The sequence below is a fragment of the Berghia stephanieae genome, chromosome 13, assembly GCF_034508935.2.
Source record: "Berghia stephanieae isolate SIO BIC M18660-M18661 chromosome 13, UCSD_Bste_1.3, whole genome shotgun sequence".
Lineage (NCBI taxonomy): Eukaryota > Metazoa > Mollusca > Gastropoda > Nudibranchia > Aeolidiidae > Berghia > Berghia stephanieae.
In genome coordinates this window covers 12,904,559-12,924,558 of record NC_088372.1, presented here as the reverse complement: position 1 = coordinate 12,924,558, position 20,000 = coordinate 12,904,559, and the positions used below count along the sequence as shown (strand labels likewise).

The following is a 20,000-nucleotide window of genomic DNA, read 5'->3' as shown; positions in this document are numbered from 1 at the left end:
TGAGACTTTTAGGTGATCTCAAACGAATTACTTTGATAGTGTTCTCTTGGAATCTACATCTGTTTCCTATTTGAACCAATTCCCCTTTGTCTTACCTTTTATTGGGTGCTTTAATTGTAATTCTAGAACTTTTTACTTTCCCATTTTCTTCCTTTTTACTGGCGCTGATATGACCTTAATGTGTTGCAAGCGCCGTAAAACCCTTAAAAACAAATAAACATATATATCTCTCTATCTCTCTATTTGTCTATCACACACACACACACACACACACACACACACACACACAAGCTTGCTCAGTGTCTCTCAAAGCCTCAGATTAAATTGATATTCTGTCATGTCCTGTTTCAATATCCTAGCACACAATCTATGGAAAAGAGAGTTGTGACGAATACTTCAGACCATTGATGACACTCTCTTTTATACTTTGTCCTCTAGTATCGGATACCTCCTATAGATAGTTCGAAGATGACGTCACTCAGGTCTTTGTTATTATTTTTTTTTTTTTTGCCATCCGCGTTTATGAGTAATGCTCACTGAACTGTATTAACCTGACTATAAACGTTCATGGATACACACAGTTTTGTGTGTTGGTCCGTTATACTTCCGGATGGCAATGTTATGAGCTTCTTAGCCAAGCGCATACTATCAATACCGATCGATAAGTATGACATCTCAAATGTTAAAAGGTCTTGACTGCCATGCTCTGCAAAAAAAAAAACAAAAAAACTTGTATTTAAAAATTTGACCAGAAAACTCGTCCTTCAAATATCGATCGAATTAAACGACCCTCATCTTGTTCTTTGTCGAGATGAGCGTCATTTCAAACGATCGATATTTCAAGGACGCCAAACTTTGAAAAATGTGTTTGTTTTCTGAGTAAGGTAGACTGGACCGTTGGGAAAATAAAAGAGAAATGATTGCGTTACAGAATAGAAATTAACCCTCTGCTTACCAACCATAGGAACATCGTCACATTGTTTACGATACAACCCAACAATTTAATCTTTTTGGTTTCTTTTGCACATCACAAAATTTAAAGAAAATGTGTTGTAATAGCAATAAGAACATACATGACACTGTTATGTAGAGCTTATTTTGCTGAACAACATTATGTATAGAATGTACTTGTTGCTTTTCTGGTTGAGTAAGAAAAGTCTATTTTTGTGTTGGGTGGTTGCAAAGATTCGGTGAAAATTCTGAAAATGGCTGATAAGGAGAGAGTTAATGCTTACTTAGGACAGTAGGAACAAAAAAGTATATTTCACTCGATTATCTGTCCTCCCTATATATAGTCGCAAGTTTGAGAGTTTTTGCCAAGATGAGAGTCATTTAATTCGATTGATATTTGAAGGTCGAGTTTTCTGGCCAAATTCCAAATTTTTAAATACATATTTTTTCTGAGTACGGGAGTAAACTTGTGCAGGAGGAGGAGGAGGAGAATGAAGAAGATGAGGAATAGAAGGAGGACGACGACGAGGACTACCAATGAGACTCCGACGAGAAGGAAGAAAGGAAATGAGAGAAGTAGAATTGTTGTTCCTATCTTCCTCAGTAAGTATTTCTATTCCGTAAAGCAAATCTCTTTTATTTTCCCAGCTCTCCAGTCTACTACCGACTGTTCTCTGAAGACAACACATTTTAAAGTTAAGCCATAAAACACGTCCTTGATATTCCCATCGATTAAAATGACCCTTCATCTTGTCAAAAACACTCAAACCTGGGACGTCTTTGAAAATTTGTTTTTAGCCCCAGATTTGAGAGTTTTTGACAAGATAAAGGTATTTTAATCGATCGATATTCAAAGGGCAAGTTTTCTGGCCAAAATTTCAATTATTCTTTCTTTTTTTTTTTGACATTACGACAGCACATTGTAGTTAAAGTTTATATAAATGTTGTTGTTTTTATTCTACAAGAGATGAAGTGAGTAGGAAAGTGCAAGAAGACAATAGAGAATAAAAATTTTTCGCGACCTTACTGGCACGACAACTCCGCCTGGCCGGTGAGAGCGTGACTCTACCGTATGAGCTATCCACGATCCCAATAAAAGATCGTCTCTAACTCAGGTCATTATTAGAGCTCTCTTTCTCACTCACCGACTACTGAAGATTTCTCCAGAGTACGGTAGTTAACTGGTTCAGGAGGAGGAGGAGAAGAATGAAGAAGATGAGGCATAGAAGCGCCTAGAGCTCTATTGTTTTTTTTGTTTTTGTTTTTTTTTTTTGTTTTTTGTTGTTTGTTTTTTTTTTTGGGGGGGGAGGGGGGACAGGCGCTCTTTATGCATTAACTACATTATTATCATTAAATAAATAAATAAATAAATAAATAAATAAATAAATAAATAAATGAGCTTTTAAACAGCGCAATATCCACTAAACTTGCTCAAAGCGCTTTACAAGGGGTCCATGGACAACAGCAAAACGTAACACGAGGATCGGACACGAGGCCTGTAAGGCGATATAACAATCTTTTCGGACAGAGAAAACGCTGTTAACGGCCGGGTACATTTTACACCCGAGTACGGTGAGAAAATGTGAGTAGAGAGCCTTTTCCAAGGACTCAACTTCCGGTCCGAAAGCAAGTGTCATACCACTAGACCCACATAGCTGCATTCATTGAGAGAAGGAGCACGCCTAAGACGACCAATGAGACTCCGACGATAAGGAGGAAAGAAAATGAGAGAAGTAAAATTTTTATTTCCTATTGTTGTCCTCAGTAAGTACTTATTTCTATTCTGTAACGCAAATATCTCTCTTTATTTTATTTTCCCAGCTCTCCAATGTACACAACTCAGAAAAAAAAAAGAGTACAAAGTTTGGCCCAGAAAACAGCGTCCTTGAAACGAAAATTTTAATCGATTAAAATGACCCTCATCTCGTCACAAAAATAAATAAATTCAAATTTTAAAAATTAAAATTCACTTTATTCATCCAATAGGGGAAATCTCTCTTTTATTTTCCCAGCTCTCCAATGTACACAACTCAGAAGAAAATACAGAGTTTGGCCCAGAAAACAGCGTCCTTGAAACTGAAATTTTAATCGATTAAAATCACCCTCATCTCGTCAACAACAAAAAAAAATAATTAAAAAAATTAAAATTCACTTTATTCATTCCATGGGGGAAATTTGTCTCTATGGTCTATTCCAAGGGAAAAGACTGGAATAATCCAGGCGTCAGCCACAGTGCAGCGCCGCAAATTGAGCTAGGTCGAGGTTACTTGCTCAAGGCCGCACAGCGCAGTGACGGGTGGTCGAACTCGGTACCTTTCGGGTACGAAGCAAATACCGTACCACTGAGCCAATCTGCCCCGTGTCAAATAAAATACTCAAACCTGAGACTTCCTTGAAGACTCCTTTGGAGTCTCAGAGATTTGAGAGTTCTTGGCAAGATAAGGCTCTTTCAATCGATCAATATCTAAAGGATAAGTTTTCCTGGCTAATTTTTTTAAAATGTTATTTTGTTTTGATTTGTTAGACCGAAGGGCTAGAGCTCAGGTGGTCGCTGGTTTGGATAAGTTAGTAAGTAAGTAAGTTTTGATTTGTTGGGTTTTTTTCCCACACTACGGCAGCACAATGTCTTTCACAAGATTTGTGTTGTCCCATCATTCCACTCGATAAAATGTTTGTTTTTGTTTTGTTTTTAAAGGTTTTACGGCGCTTGAAACACATTAAGGTCATAAAAATGTTTGAAGAAGTGTTTACACTTTGAGCTCTTATAGATGGAACGATGATGACGTCAATCAGGTCTTTGTTATTGTTTGTTTTTCTTTTTTTTTTTTTTTTTGCCATCCACGTTTATGAGTAAATCTCACTAAACTGTATGAACCAGACCATAAAAAAAGTTCATGGTTACACATAGTTTTGTGTAAATAAATAAATAAAATACTTTTCCCTTTATTCATCCCATAGGGGAAATTATTCTCTAAGGTCTATTCCACGGGAAGAATGGAATAACTCAGACGTCAGCCGCATTGCAGCGCCGAAAATTGAGCAAGGTCGAGGTGACTTGCTCAAAGCCACACAGGGCAGCGGCGGCGGGTGATCGAACTCGGTACCTTTCGGGTACGAAGCAGAGACCGTACCGCTGAGCCACGCTGCCCCATAATACTAATAGATAGTTCGAAGATGACGTCACTCAGGTTTTTGTTATTGTTTTTTGCCATCCGCGTTTATGAGTAATGCTCACTGAACTGTATTAACCTGACTATAAACGTTCATCGATACACACAGTTTTGTGTGTTGGTCCGTTATACTTCCGGATGGCAATGTTATGAGCTTCTCAGCCAAGCGCATACTATCTATACTGTTTTGATACAGTAGGTGGCATTTTTTGGAGTATCGGTCATGATCCACACTAGTAGGGGGAATTAGGCTAAAACCGTGCAAATTCGGGTTGAAAGCATGAAAATTTACATACAGGTTGCTAAGACCCATAGAAAAAAACATCTGATATAGAACCACTCTGGCAATCAATCATAACGTATCGGTTTAATGCCTTAGATTTTACCTATTACAGCTATATTAAACAAGGGAAATAACTGCGTAAAAATCTATATTTTCTTCATATTCATTGTATTAGGGAAAATTAGTCTAAAACCGTGCACCTTGGGGTTGAAATCCTGAAAATTGGCATATAGGTAGCTAAGACCCGTATAAATAACACCTGATATAGAACCACTCTGGCAATTTATCATAACAGTGCGTTTTTAGCACTTTTATTTTTTCCTATATAGCATTACTTATTTGAGGAAATAACCACGACAATACAATGCGTTCTAAAACTTTAAATACACGGGCACCATTTACGGTAGCTAACTGATGGTTATTTCGTGTTGTAACTAGTAGATAAAGCGGGAGAGGGGGTGGAGAGGGAGTGAGTGAGAGAGAGAGAGAAAGAGAAAGAGAGAGAGAGAGAGAGAGAGAGAGAGAGAGAGAGAGAGAGAGAATTTTACTCATTACTGTACTAACCTAACTAGTAGATAAAATACAGAGAGGGGAGAGGGAGTGAGCGGGAGAGACGGAAAGAGAGAAAGAGAGAGAGAGAGAGAGAGAGAGAGAGACGGAGAGAGATAGAGAGAGAGAGAGTGTACTGACCTAACACCCCCCCCCCTCCACACACACTCCCCCGCATCTACACAAGTCCGTGCAAGGCAAAACGGACCTTAAACACTTGCATCGGGTGCCGATACATTCTCTCTTACATGATCATTTGATAAGTTTTGGGACACTTTTGACAATTCTGGAAATAAGCTCCACAATGGTTCATGTCGATCGTCACATTTGTTGCAGGGTTCTCTTCTATAAAAGATATGTTAGAAAAAGCTCGAATTCTTTCAAGAACTGTGACATCATGATTATCATCAGCAGTGACATCTTTTCAAGCTTGTTTTTTTAAGTATCGTGCATGACAAATTTTATGGTATAGGGCGGTAGTGTTCCTCCTGAACGACTAAATCTCCTCCGGCAATAAATGACAACATATCAGAATCTTTTATAGATAACGCTATTTCACGAATATTTTCTTCCATATCTGTTGCCAGTACAGAATGGAGTACTCCCGATTCCACGAGTTTACAAAAAAGCACGTTTGTTTATTATAGCCAATCTCTAATTTTGAACGTTGTCTCATTATTCTCGTGGGTTGCGAAATATATTCATTCGGTGACTCCTCCAAGTCAAATGACGAAGTTTGGAATTCTTGTAGGGCAATTCTTTTAGATTTCTTTAATTCTAATCGCCTAATTTTGTTGGCATTAAATTTTACACGACAATACTTATGCCACTTAGCATCATTTTGTTTTAAGCTTTCAATAATCTCAATTATTTCTGATGAATTAAAAAAATAGATACATCCAACTTGTTTTCATCACAAACCAAAGAATTAAATTGTGTTAAATCTTCAAAAAGAGTTTCATAGCCTTGCCCTTTGTCATACCTCCTCGACTTAGAGGGACATTATAAACGGTCTGTGTTATCTTGTTGGCATGCCAAACCCTTGTCCCAGTCTCTGGGAGCAGTTCTTTTTGCTATTGTATGTGTATCTGAAATCATGCAAACACATTCCTTTATTAGGCATATGCAATATTCTTTCATAACTCTCTCTCTCTCTCTCTCTCTCTCTCTCTCTCTCTCTCTCTCTCTCTCTCTCTCTCTCTCTTTCGTTCTTTCTGTTAAAGACCCCTCATCATCAGGCAAAATGTGTGCAGTGCCTTACATAAGGACACAATAGTAAAAATAGAACATTCTCCCATTGTCCCTTTGCGGTAAATAACGTAAAGTAAATAACTTGCCACATTACAGCATCATAGTGGTTGATGATGATGATAATGATGATAATTATAGCAATGTAAGTGGTATGCTGACTCTTTACTGTCATCAAGTTTGACCGAAATAGGTTTTAACTCACGTAAAATGATTATATCAGTTTTTTTGGAAAGAAAAGAAAACAGGAGGAGGGGAGAAGGAGCACTGTCCTTTGTCAACACCGGTTATCGACATTTATTGAGCTGTGTTCTGCTACTCTGTTTTGTCTACCCCTCTGCTCGTCTTCCCGTCCGTTTTAGAGCAATTGATTATACTTATTAAATCAGATGCAGAAAATCTCATATTATAGAATATTGCTCGCTAGACGTCCTTTAAAACAAGTGAAATTGAATAATATTTACGATTAAATAATTTGAATGGTTCGTGAATCGAAAGTAAAGGGAAAGGAAAACTTCCGCTTCGACGCTAAAAATAGTCACCAATGGGAATCCAAAGGATGACGTAAAACAACCTTTGGTCGGCTTGCCTCGAATGTTTACACACTAAAAATGAAAGAAATTATTGTCGTCCATTTCAAAATTTTCTAATCTTAAAAACCTTGTATCTCAACTAATACTGATCTCCCAGAGTGGTTCTATATCATAAATTATAGGATTTTTCATATTCTACAACATATGTGATTTTCATGCTTTCAACCCTGTTTGCACAATTCAAGGTTTTTTTGGACCTAATTCCCCCTACTACACGGGAAAGTAAATCAAGGGGTGATTTAATGAAGGGAGATCATTCTGACACGACATATCATTACCATCCTTGCATTTACCCAGGGGGACGGAGGTGATGATGGTAATGTGGTGGGTGGTAACGAAGGAGAAAAGGGTTTCAGGAAGGGTTATTTACGCCGGATATCCGCAAATTCAGAGACAGAAATACTACTCACGTGACTATAAATAATGATTGTTTGTTTTTTACGTTACTAGATGAGAAAATCCGCAATATTTGTGTAGCAGGTATAAAGACGATTACGAACAGGAGCTCATCTATTTTAATTATTATACTACTGTATTGTGGAAATTAACATAGATCGAGACAAATCTTTTCAGCCACCAATTATTATACTCCGGTATTGTGGAAATTAACATAGATCTAGACAAATCTTTTGAGTCACCAATTATTATACTACGGTATTTGGAAATTAACATAGATCGAGACAAATCTTTTGAGTTACCAATTATTATACTACTGTTTGGGCAAATTAACATAGATCGAGACAAATATTTCGAGCCACCAACGATAAAAATCGGTCCGGTAATTAAGTCTGTACATGTAAATTGATCTGGCAACAGAGTAGCCAGATGGCGATTCCCAAAACCAAGATCAAGTTAAACAGCGATCGTTATAGATAGTATGCAGATGACGTCACTCAAGCCTTTGTTATTGTTTTTGCCATCCGCGTTTGTGAGTTGTTCTCACTAAACTGTATTAACCAGACTATAAAAGTTCATGGTTACACAGAGTTTGTGTATTGGTCCGTTATACTTCCGGATGGCAATGTTGTGAACTCCTTGGCCAAGCGCATTCTATCTATACCCCAGTAGATATTCTAAATAACCATTTGAGTATAATTATAATTAGCCTTTATTTTTTTTAACGGTTTACATGTTACTTGTATATCAATCTGTAAAAACAAGAGAGAGAGAGAGAGAGAGAGAGAGAGAGAGAGAGAGAGAGAGAGAGAGGGAGAGAGAGAGAGAGAGTCAGAGTGAGACAGAGAGAGAGAGAGGGAGAGAGAGAGGGGGGGGGGGAGAGAGAGAGAGACCCAGAGTGAGACAGAGAGAGAGAGAGAGAGAGAGAGAGAAAGAGACGGAGAGGGGTGGGGTGGGGTGGGGGGGGGGGGTCACAGAGAGAAAGTTACCAACGTTGCAACACGATTGTTATGATGGTTACGAGCAGTAACGTAATATTTGTTGGTTTGATAAGGGAACGCCATCATGGGGCTTGATTTGACCTTCTTGTAATGATCAATAATATTTTGAGTTTGGTTGAGAGTCTTTTCATTACAATAATGAGATCATAACAATTTATTAGGTTTCCAGGCGTGGAAATAGGTACACTTTAGTATGAGTGTATTTCCGTTAGGACAATTGAGATCATGACAATTTATTAGGTTTCCAGACTTGCGAATAGGTACACTTTAGTATGAGTGTATTTCCGTTAGGACCATTGAGATCATGACAATTTAATCATTAGACCTTTATTGTACAACGCGCGCGTCGGTAGTTACTGTTATTTTGGTGGGAACTGTTAGAACTGTAATTATTACAAAGTAAATAATAGGGGAAGATATCATTATGATTTAGCGGAAATTCAGTTTCCCGTGTAAATAAATGGTTGTCAACCATGTGGTCATGAATTATTGATGACCGTTACTGATTGGATACTTGGAAACGGGAGTCGGGAGAAACCTTCTCTTGACCTGTACATACTCCCCATTCCAAACCCACCCCCGTCATATATACCCCTCCTTTTTGCAGTTCCACCCGTGTCCAGAATCTTGAAGGTCAGTGCGATTATGTTCTACTCTCTAATCGGGAATTTGCTTAAATCTTTCATTGCTTACTTCTGCGTCAACCAGATGACGTTGGTGAGATCTCATAGGAGAGGGAATGAGATTTCAAAACAGATTTAAGAGTAGCGCCCCTTTGTTGGAAGTCGCGTCTTGACAACCGACAGACGCTATCGCCATTATTAGTACCAATCATTAGCGGGAAGTTAAGTAAGTTTAGGAAGGGTTGTCTCATCGTATTGTATTATTTATCAACATCTTTTATTTTTTATTTTTAGTCTACATCATATTTTGTTAACATTTCATAATGGAGAAAACTAAAGAAAAGATCGACGTTGGTTATGATATGCATTTGTGTACAGAAATATGAATAATAAATTTTGTATTTGCATGCAGCGATTTGCTTGTAGTTGGTTTGTTTACAAATAACTTCTCCGTCCAATCAAGGGACGCTACTCTTCCGCTAATCTCATTTCCTATAGGAAGTCGACTGGAAATGGAACGACATTCTTCCCGACCAGGTACCGGTGTGTGTTGCATTCATTTAGGAAATGAAATTAACTTACAAAACTAACCTGATTTGACTGAGTATTTGGCTGAATATAATAGCGGGTATTGTAAAAAAAATCATTAATTATTCGCCCTTCCGCGTGGTATGGTTATATGACGTGTCCTCGTTATTGTTATTTTGGTGGGAACTGTTAGAACTGCAATTATTACAAAGTAAACAATAGGGGAAGATATTATTATGATTTAGCGGAAATTCAGTTTCCCGTGTAAATAATGGTTGTCAAGCATGTGATCATGAATGTAATATCGGGTATTGTAAACATTTAATTATTCGCCCTTCCGCTTGGGATGGTTATATGACGTGGCCTCGGTATTTCATGTAGGAATATAGATAATTCCTCAAACAAAGGTCTGATGTCAACAGGAATTACCCTTGTTGTCAAAATGAGATGGTATCGCCTAGGCATTCCATGAAGAATGAGATAGAATCCCTATAAAAAACGTCTGATGTCAACAGGAATTACCCTTGTTGTCAAAATGAGATGGTATCGCCTAGGCATTCCATGAAGCATGAGAGAGAATCCCTATAAAAAACGTCTGATGTCAACAGGAATTACCCTTGTCAAAATGAGATGGTATCGCCTAGGCATTCCATGAAGCATGAGAGAGAATCCCTATAAAAAACGTCTGATGTCAACAGGAATTACTCTTGTTGTCATAATGAGATGGTATCGCCTATGCATTCCATGAAGCATGAGAGAGAATCCCTATTAAAAAAAACGTCTAATTTCAACAGGAATTACCCTTGTTGTCACAATGCGATGATATCGCCTAGGCATTCCATGAAGGATGAGAGAAAATCCTGAAACAAAGGCCTGATGTCAACAGGAATTACTCTTGTTGTCACAATGCGATGGTATCCCTTGTAGGATGAGAGAGAATCCCTCAAACAAGCGTCTGATGTCAACAGGAATCATCCTCGTCCCAAGTGAACAAATTGGGGGATTAATAAACTTTCCAAATGTGAAAAAAACGAAAGTGCCTGACTCGGTGCTCGAACCCGGGACCTCCGCGTTACGGTGTAATGTCTTAACTAGGCGACCACTTCGACCCGATAAGAATGCATGTAGAAAAAAAGGCTGCCTATAAGACGAATTTGACTGCATGAAGAAAAAATGTGATTCTATATGGTTTGCTGATGGCAACAAATTAATTAATTAATTATGTGATACTCATTGTTGATGCTAAATCATTAGAATTGCACTATATCAATATTCATGAGAAATAAAGGGGACGTAAAAGTACAAGACGAAAACAGAGAATAATCGCAGTGCCAGGCAGACAAACCCGAATCCCAATTTTTATAACACACAGACGGGCATCGCCTCAGTCTGGTATTGGTTTTGAATAAACTAAATAATAAAAATAATAATAATAATAATAATAATAATAATAATAATAATAATAATAATAATAATAATAATAATAATAATAATAATAATAATAATAATAATAATAATAATAATAATAATAATAATAATAATAATAATAATAATAATAATAATGGAATTTATTCATATTGCGCCCAATCCTCTATACAATAAAGCTCTAGGCGCATAACAATAACTTCAATCCATTCAAATTTCTCTCTCTCTCTCTCTCTATCTCTCTCTCTCTCTCTCTCTCTCTCTCTCTCTCTCTCTCTCAAAAGAGGACACTGAGAGCGAGAGCTGAAGTGGAGTTTCTAGAGAGTCTCATTGAAATGAGAAGATGGCAATGACTGGGGCATGTTTGTCGCAGACCTGATGAAACACTGATAAGAAAGGCTCTGCGATGGACACCCCAAGTAAATAGGAAGGTGAGGCCGCCTCAGGGAGACCTGGAGACGTGCCGTAGAGAGGGACCTAAAACAGAGAGAGCTGTCCCTTTAGATGGCCCCAAGAATAGCTGCTGACAGGACCAGGTGGAGATCCGTTGCATCGCCTCAAGTGCCAGCAGGCCCGGAGAGGATTGATTGAGTGTTTGAAATGAAGTTTTAAAAAATAGTCCTTCAGATCCATTAGGCCTATGGAGCGGGAGTTTATCCCGGTTTCTATAGCCTGAAACGGACAATAGCAATCATTTGCTATCATTTGTATAGGACTCTGGTCTATCTCAAAATACTTTCCGCCAGCTCTAACAGAACCAGATATCCAATCACTGTCGGGTGGACAAGGGGGCCAGAAAAAATCTCAACTGCACCCGGGATCGCCCTAGATCAGTTTGCGGCGCTGCATTGCGGTTGACACCTGGGTTATTCCAGTCTTCCCTTGGAATAGAGAGATCCTAGAGACAAATTTCCTCTATGGGATGAAAAGGGAATTTCATTTTTATATTATTGTTTTATCTATTTTATTTTAAGAATGGATATAAGCTGAGACGATTATCGAAAATACAAAAATAAAAATTGAGAATGGAAAGGCTTCGGATAGGATCAGTACAGACAATGGACGTTTCGGGTACAGACCCTTCGTAAGCACAACAATAGACAAAGGAACGTTGAAAACAAATGATTCTTACAATATTTACAATAATTCACATTTCTGACTACATTTTTTATCATTTATTTATTTAATTATTTCTTTATTTATCTTTTTTTTTTTTTTTTTGTTTATTTTAATCGTTCCTTTGTTTATTGTTTTGCGGACGAAGCGTTGGTACCCGAAACGTTCATTGTCTATACTGTTCCCATACGAAGCCTTTCCATTCTCATCTTTTTGAGTCGTATTTTCACGTACCCGGTCTTCAAGCAAGCCTCCACATCTCGGCGATTTTCGAACACTTTCGTGGTTAACTCTCTCCTTACCGGCCATTTTCGGTATTTTCCCCAAAACTTCACACCCAACCTATACAAAAATAGATTTATTTCACTCAAACACAAAATCTTGTTAGTTCTTGCTTTACATAGTCTATTTGTTTAACGAGATCTTCAACACAGTGTTAATATACTTTAACTATAGCAAACATTTTGTTCAAGTAATATGATATACAAAAGAAATTAAAATGACAAACATATTGGCTGCATCGTAACAAATATGACGTTTTTCCCATCTGTGGTAAGGAGGGGGTCAAAAGATCATAAAATTCATTTTAACAAGATACCAAGGTGTGGTGCCACAAAATTTAACCTTTAACCTTTCACCCACCAAGTATCTACAACTCGTAGAATAGGCTTCCTAAGTCGTGACGTAATCCTGCGCAGCAACGCATGGCAACAAACCGGCTGGCTCTAAACAGTCGAGAAAAATGGCTGACACGAACTCTATTTCCATCACCGCCCTTATGAAATACTTCTCCAATGAGCATAAAAGTGTCTCGCGAGGTGAAAATCATCATCAGTCAGGTCCTGTTTTGACTTTCACTTACTCAGATGGCTTGATGTTCGGCAAAGTTCAAGCCAGCATGAAGAATAAAGAGTATTCTGTGAAGGTAAGTCATTTCGTCTTCTCATTCTCACTCTCAAAATCTCACATCTCCGTAAAACTACTGTTGGACAATAATCAGTTTACTTTGAGTTTAAGCAGATTTAGTATATCCAATGGAAAGATTTAACTGTTTACGTTCGATTTTAGTTAGGGAGAGAGAGAGGGAGTCATTGAATTATTGTGTTTTTATCTTATGGACCACGGACTTTGAGTCTTTGAGGTCTTAGTCTTGCTTCGCTAATTTTCGTTGCTATTGACTATAGTCTACTACATACTATTTAGTATCGTGTTGTAACCTTTATTATAATACTCATATGAGCATCACAATCACCAATCACGCTAGACATTTTATCATACTTCATGTGGGGCAGCGTGGATCAGCGGTACGGTTTTTGCTTCGTACCCGAAAGGTACCGAGTTCGTTCACCCGCCGCTGCGCTGTGTGGCCTTGAGCAAGTCACCTCGCCCTAGCTCAATTTGCGGCGCTGCACCGTGGTTATTCCAGTCTTCCCTGGGAATAGACCCTAGAGATAAATTTCCTCTATGGGATGAATAAAGGATTTATTTAGATCAGTGTTAGTCACGGTAAACTAAACTTCCTATTGGGTTAAGGTGTAATGTAAATGTTGCTGCTTGAAACTCGAAGAAATCAATAACATTGTGAAATTGAATGTGAACTTCAATTTAATATACGAAAACAGATAAAATGGACGTTTCGGGTTTCCCCCTTATCAACAAAGCAAGATGAATGAAAGAATCACTTAATTTGTTTTTTTAATTGAGTTTTTATACAGCGTAATATCCACTAAATGTGCTCAAAGTGCTTTACAAGGGGTCCCTGGCCAACAGCAACATTTAACATGTAAGACGGGACATGATGCCTGTTGGGCGATATTACAATTTTTTCGGACAGAGACAACGCCAGGTACTCATTTGACACCTGAGTACGGTGAGAGATTGTGAGTAAAGAGCCTTCTCCAAGGACTCAACTATGTGCCGAGCGAGGCCCAAACCCAGGACCTTCTGATCTGAAAGCGAGTGTCATACCACAAGACCACAACAGACGTTTTATTAGTTTGTTTGTTTTTTGCCTATTGAGCATGGTCGCAGCTCTAAATTTGAATCTTTTATTCTTTTACTTCCACAGATCTATCTTGATGATGCCTTGGGTTGATTCAGTCCAAAACTAATTTGTGTGGTTTTATTTAACAATGTTAATGACATTGAACATACATTGATACAACAATGCCATAATTTGTCATGTTTATCATGTAAAATCATGTATGGACCTACAAAACCATTATTTTGAATGGTGATTTGATGATGATGAACAAAATATGTGTGTTGTACAAAATAAATGGCAAAGCTAACAAAATGCAATCTCCTTAATAAGAGGAGACTGGGGATTGACAAGTGCTGCAACAAATTGAAAAATAATATCAGATGTTTCTCTTAACATGGTTGGAATATATGAGAGGATGTTAACATTTTTCAGTCTTTCATTAGCCCTCTCAACATGAATTCTACATGAAGCAATTTCTTTTGTTAATAAAATCTCATTTTCAGTAAATTTATTATGTAAAAAGGGAGGGATATTTACAGTTACTCCTTGAGGTAAATTATCTTGAATCAGGATGGGGTTTTACCTTTATTACCTTTATCTGCTAAAATTAATTCTCCAGGGCTTAAAATTAAAAGTTTTAGTAATCCACAATTTTGTACAATGACCTTATCCGAGACAGACCCTGGATCATGTTTAGAAATAAAATTTATCACACCATTTGGACTTAGACCAACAAGAGCTTTAACAGAATTCATGGACCTATAAGAAGAATAAGTTAACCGTTGTTTATCCATTTCTTTAGGAATAGCAATTTGGTCATCTGTACAATCAATGATCATTCTGCAATTTGGAAATCTTAAAAATGATGATGGAGCTGATAGTTTATTTTTATGTCTAGAAGGGCATGCAACCTTCATAACATTTTCAAAGAGAAGCGTATGGCTTATGTAAAACATGAATAAAAGTTTGTATAATATTTGTTATAGTACTTTCACTAACGCTAAACAATTGTGAAATATGAAGGTTAGCGTAGTTCTGTCTAAGTTTCATAAGTGTAATAATGAAAATTTGGTCTTTTAATGCAACTGTCTCTTCCTGAACTTCCCATCTACTATAATAAATAATGTTACCTCTAAAGCACTCAACATATTGAACAATAATATTAAATATTTTAAAAGAATGTACACCTGTCTCCATTCGAAGAACTTTTTCTGTAAGGCTTGAAACAGTGTAAGTGCGTTGAATCTAACTTAGTTGGGTTTTTTAAAGCTAGCTATTTCCTTATTTTTGTCTGTAATTTTTTGTTCTTGAATTAAATTTGTTGTTCTATTTAAAATATCCTCACTTGTTCTACAATCTGTTTTTTTTAAAAGATGGAATCCTGTGATGATGGTGACGAGAGTTGAGATGATGATGAGGGAGAAGATAATGAGGATGATGATGAGGAGGAAAATAATGATGATGAGGAATCTGGTTTTTTTAAAGGTGGGACTTTGTGATGATGATGAAGAGAGTTGAGCTGATGATGATGATGATGATGATGATGATGATGATGATGATGATGATGATGATGATGATGATGATGATGGTGATGATGATGATGATGATGATGGTGGTGGTGGTGGTGGTGGTGGTGGACTTCTTGATGTTGGTGCCAATTGAGATGGGGTGGGAATTCCTTGTGTCACTTTTCTTTTCTTTCTTTCTGGCTCTGATGGAAACAATTTATTTTTATTTCTGTCAAACAATTCAGGGAGGTTGGCTTTGTCACCATCTCTGAAGTGACAAGAACACACTCTTGATGATGATGTTGGATCTTTTGTCCTTTCACCTGAAATGAAAAGATTAAAAAAAAAACAATAATTCTGTTGGGCATATTGGGTATATTATTTAATTTGATAAGTACTTTGTTTTAGACTATCTTGTTTGACACCAGCTCAATGCATGATAAATCAAAGGTGTGCAAGAGACTAGGTTACTGGTGGGTCTCTCGCCTGTCTTTTATGAAATCGCACATTCAGCAAAATGTCGCACTTCCTCATTACTTCTTTTGATGATTTTGACTAGGTATATATAAAAATAAGAATTCTTAAATTTACACAGTTAAAGTTGATCTTGGGGTTGAGTGTGGCAAGACTTGCGTTTTCTCTTTATTTCAGTCAGTACTGTACTGGACAGTGCGGTGATGGAAACTTTGGAGTGTCAACAATCGGGCACAGGTAAAGGAGAGAGGTCCCTGCCGCCATCTTGCTTTGTTCACACAGAGTTGCCACCTCGGCTGTCGGGGAGGGGAGGCATGGCAGAGAATCAGAGAAACTTTCCAAAAAAAAGAGGAAAGTATGTGTGTTTGTGTGTGTGTCAGTGAGAGAGAGAGAGAGAGAGAGAGATCTGCGTGAGGGGAGGGGGGGGGGGGGAGAGGTTGCGTTATTTTATTTATTTATTTTCATTTTGCCATAAAGGTATCGAGTTTAAAGTAAGATTTTAACAAATATTTTATTCTCTTTCTTCTTGTTCTCCTTTTAAAAAAAATATCACTTATCAGTAGAACTTAACTCTCATTCAGTTTATCAGCCTTAACATCAAAACGATTGAGATATCATTTTTGCTTCAACTTCAATAAAAACCTAGTTTGGAATGTATTTTTATTTATAATTTCGTGCAATTGTACACTTTAATCATAAAATATAGGTCTACGTAAGCTAGAACTTGACCTAGATCTGGACTACGAACTCTATCAAATGTTCGACGAAGCGTGCGTGCTTACCTGACTAAAGTGGTCCACTTTTTCTTCAATTTTTTGTCTGCCTGTCCATTTGGAAATCTGTAAAACTTGCAGGAGTGACTCTCTGACTGGTGTAGACAATCTGGTACAAAATACTGGACCATATTTAAGATAAAAATTGTTTTTTGAGCGATTTTCCAATTATTCCTTGCCTGGACCAAGCACGGATTTTTTTTGTTTAGAGCCAGCCGATTCGTTGCTAGGCGGACGTGACGTCAGACTGTGGAATCCTATTGTGAGAGATCTTTACAAACGTCTTTCCCGCTAAGACGATTATTGCACGCTGTAAAGTCTTGAGTGTATCTCCAGCCAACTAAGTGACGTCATATCCGGTTTCCCCATCCATCTCAAGACGATCCCTCTAGGGAAGGGATGATGTCCGGGCTAAGAGTGTTTGTCTTATATCACTCCTTGTGACGTCACTCGGATGACCGAGTCACTCCGACTATAATGGATGGAAGTTTCTGGTGACCAAATAGAGCAGGTTATGTAAGTAAATTATATTATTGTGAAGCCTCTAGGGAGATCACGCCATGTTGCGCCTGTTATGAACTAGCCATGATTTTTACCCATCATGTCTTTGGTCAAATTTAAAATGTGACCCATCGTGGTAATCTGGTATTATATTGGATTGGCTTTGATGCTTAAAATTAAATTTATTGTCAAAATGAATATGAGATGTGGGTTACATTAGTAGGTTTAATTAAGGAAAATGGACATTCTTTCATTAAGTATGAAAAATTACAACTTAAGTTTCATATTCTTGGTTATTTTGATTTTGAAATCACTTTTAGCATCTGGTTTACCTCGACATAAAACTGTTTTGATGCTATGGGTCACATATTGTCAAAAAATATGGGAATCTGACCAAATTTATATGATTTATTGAGGTCAATAAATTGTTTATTAAAGTGACAAAATTGATATTTTATTGAGGGCAATGAATTGTTTCTTAAAGTGACAAAACTTTATGTTTAAATGGGGGAAATAAATTGTTTCTTAAGTAACAAAAATTGGTGATTTATTGAGGGCAATAAATTGTTTTATAAAGTGACAAAAAAGATGTTTTAATGAGGGCAATAAATTGTTTCTTTAAGTGACAAAATTGATGATTTATTGAGGGCAATGAACTGTTTATTAAAACGACAAAAATTTATGTTTTATTGAGGGCAATACATAGACATATTTTCTTCAACTGACAAACATTAAAATTTCACATTTCTCGTCGTGTTAACTTAAAAATAAATTTTTGTCTTCTGGTTTCCTCTGACATAATACCCTTTTTGATACGACATGTTAAGTAATTTGTGATATTACCCTCTCTTGTGGTATCGTATTATGATGGGGGTTATAACGATGAGCTGGAGTCTTCACAGCTTGCCCTTGGAAAAGGATGAATGAAAGACTACAGACGAATGAGATTATCATTCGTCTGTAGTGTTTATTTAATTCATCCTGTTTTGTTGATAAAGGCGGATACCCAAAACGTCATTTTTTTCTGTTTTCGTATATTTAATTGAAGCTTACATTCAATTTCAGATTTTTATTTATTTCTTCGGGCTTCCAGCAGCAACATTTACATCGCCTTTTACTTCGAACATTATCTTTATATAAAACGATGATTCTGACATGACGTAAGGCAGTCCATGTTACGTCATGAGTACCAAGAACTAAGTCCTCTGACAAAAGATCTTTACTAATAGATGACAGGGAGATCCCTCATGGCTGACGTAACGGTGATGGTGCTAATACTCTTATCTGCTTGTTGTTGGTTCTTGCAAGGTAGCTGATCCGTGATCGTGTTCGGGCAAAAATCAATTACACATACAGTGGGTATCCGTTATATCGGAATTCAAGGGATGCGTTATTGAATACTTGTATTGTCAACAGAAAGTACTATATATAATAATAATAATAATAATAATAATAATAATAATAATAATAATAATAATAATAATAATAATAATAATAATAATAAAATAATAATAATAATAATAATAATAATAATAATAATAATAATAATAATAATAATAATAATAATAATAATAATAATAATAATAATAATAATAGATCTTTATTGTCCATAAATATGGCAATTTGTCATTTAGTTACACTTGTTATAACGTTAAATGATAACTATAACATTGAACAGATATTTCACTCCTACTTATTTTCTCTCTCTCTCTCTCTCTCTCTCTCTCTCTCTCTCTCTCTCTCTCTCTCTCTCCATGAAGTAATGGTGTTCAACTTTATGATAAAAATAGCTAAATATAAAATATTTCAAGTATGATCGAAGAATCGAAGAACTACTAACTACCATAGAATTGGTCACGACATATCTACTAATCTTACTTGGAGGGGTAGAGAAACGTATTCTTTCATTTCTTTGTATTTATTAAACTCGTTTTATTTTTATCGTGCAATAACACATTCTCGCAAGCTTGTATCTAGTGTAATTGGGCACGATAAAAATAACTCGTTTAATAAATACAAAGAAATAAAAGACTCGTATATTATAGATATTACTGTGTAGTGGAAATAAACAATCTATCTATAGATAGTATGCAGATGACGTCACTCAGGCCTTTGTTATTGTTTTAACCATCCGCGTTTGTGAGTTGTTCTCACTAAACTGTATTAACCAGACTATAAAAGTTCATGGTTACACAGTGTTTGTGTGTTGGTCCGTTATACTATATATATATATTTAGATATTATATTTTTTTAGCCGTTTCAGTCACACCAACATAATACCGCCTAGAGACGACTGGTCACAAATCAGCCCTTTATATGGAAAATTCAAAGAAAATAATGGCCAAATCTTCACTTTGAGAAACATCATAGAACGATCGGTCCTTCGTTGCTACGCTACATGCCAACATACATAAAGGGAAGTAAGTAATTAAGAAAGTGACAACATTAGTGTTCTGACTTTGTTGTTCTAGATGACCCAGACAATTTCATTGCAAAAGAAACGGTCAAGGGGTTTGTATAATGGACACCCTGACAAAAATCATACATCCGCTATGATGTGATGAGTCTCATTAGGTCAAAATTCTACGTGCTTCAGTCTAGTTTGGTGAACCTCTACGTGCTTTCGTCTCTATGTTCTTGTATACAGTTTCAGTTGTGCTTTTCAGAACACTGTGGGCGGCACTTCCGTTCATTATTTGATGACGTCTCCACTTTATGTGTAGACCACCTACACAACTAATAAATTCTTGTACGGGACGACGTCTTTTTTAGAAATAGATAATAATATAAACAATGAACAAAACGCAAGGTACGGATACTTGCAGGTCTGATAGCTGAATATAATGATGGGTTTGAAAGAGCAAAGTTGTAACGGAC

The 20,000-nt window shown here is 36.8% G+C and overlaps 1 long non-coding RNA gene across 1 annotated transcript; it reads left to right on the top strand.

Annotated features, from left to right (window-relative positions):
* The first annotated feature begins 12,631 nt into the window (after positions 1 to 12,631).
* Positions 12,632 to 15,207, top strand: LOC144958868 (uncharacterized). Its single transcript, XR_013642531.1, has 2 exons — positions 12,632 to 12,808; positions 13,952 to 15,207. It is a non-coding gene; the product is annotated as an uncharacterized LOC144958868 (long non-coding RNA).
* The last annotated feature ends 4,793 nt before the right edge of the window (positions 15,208 to 20,000 follow it).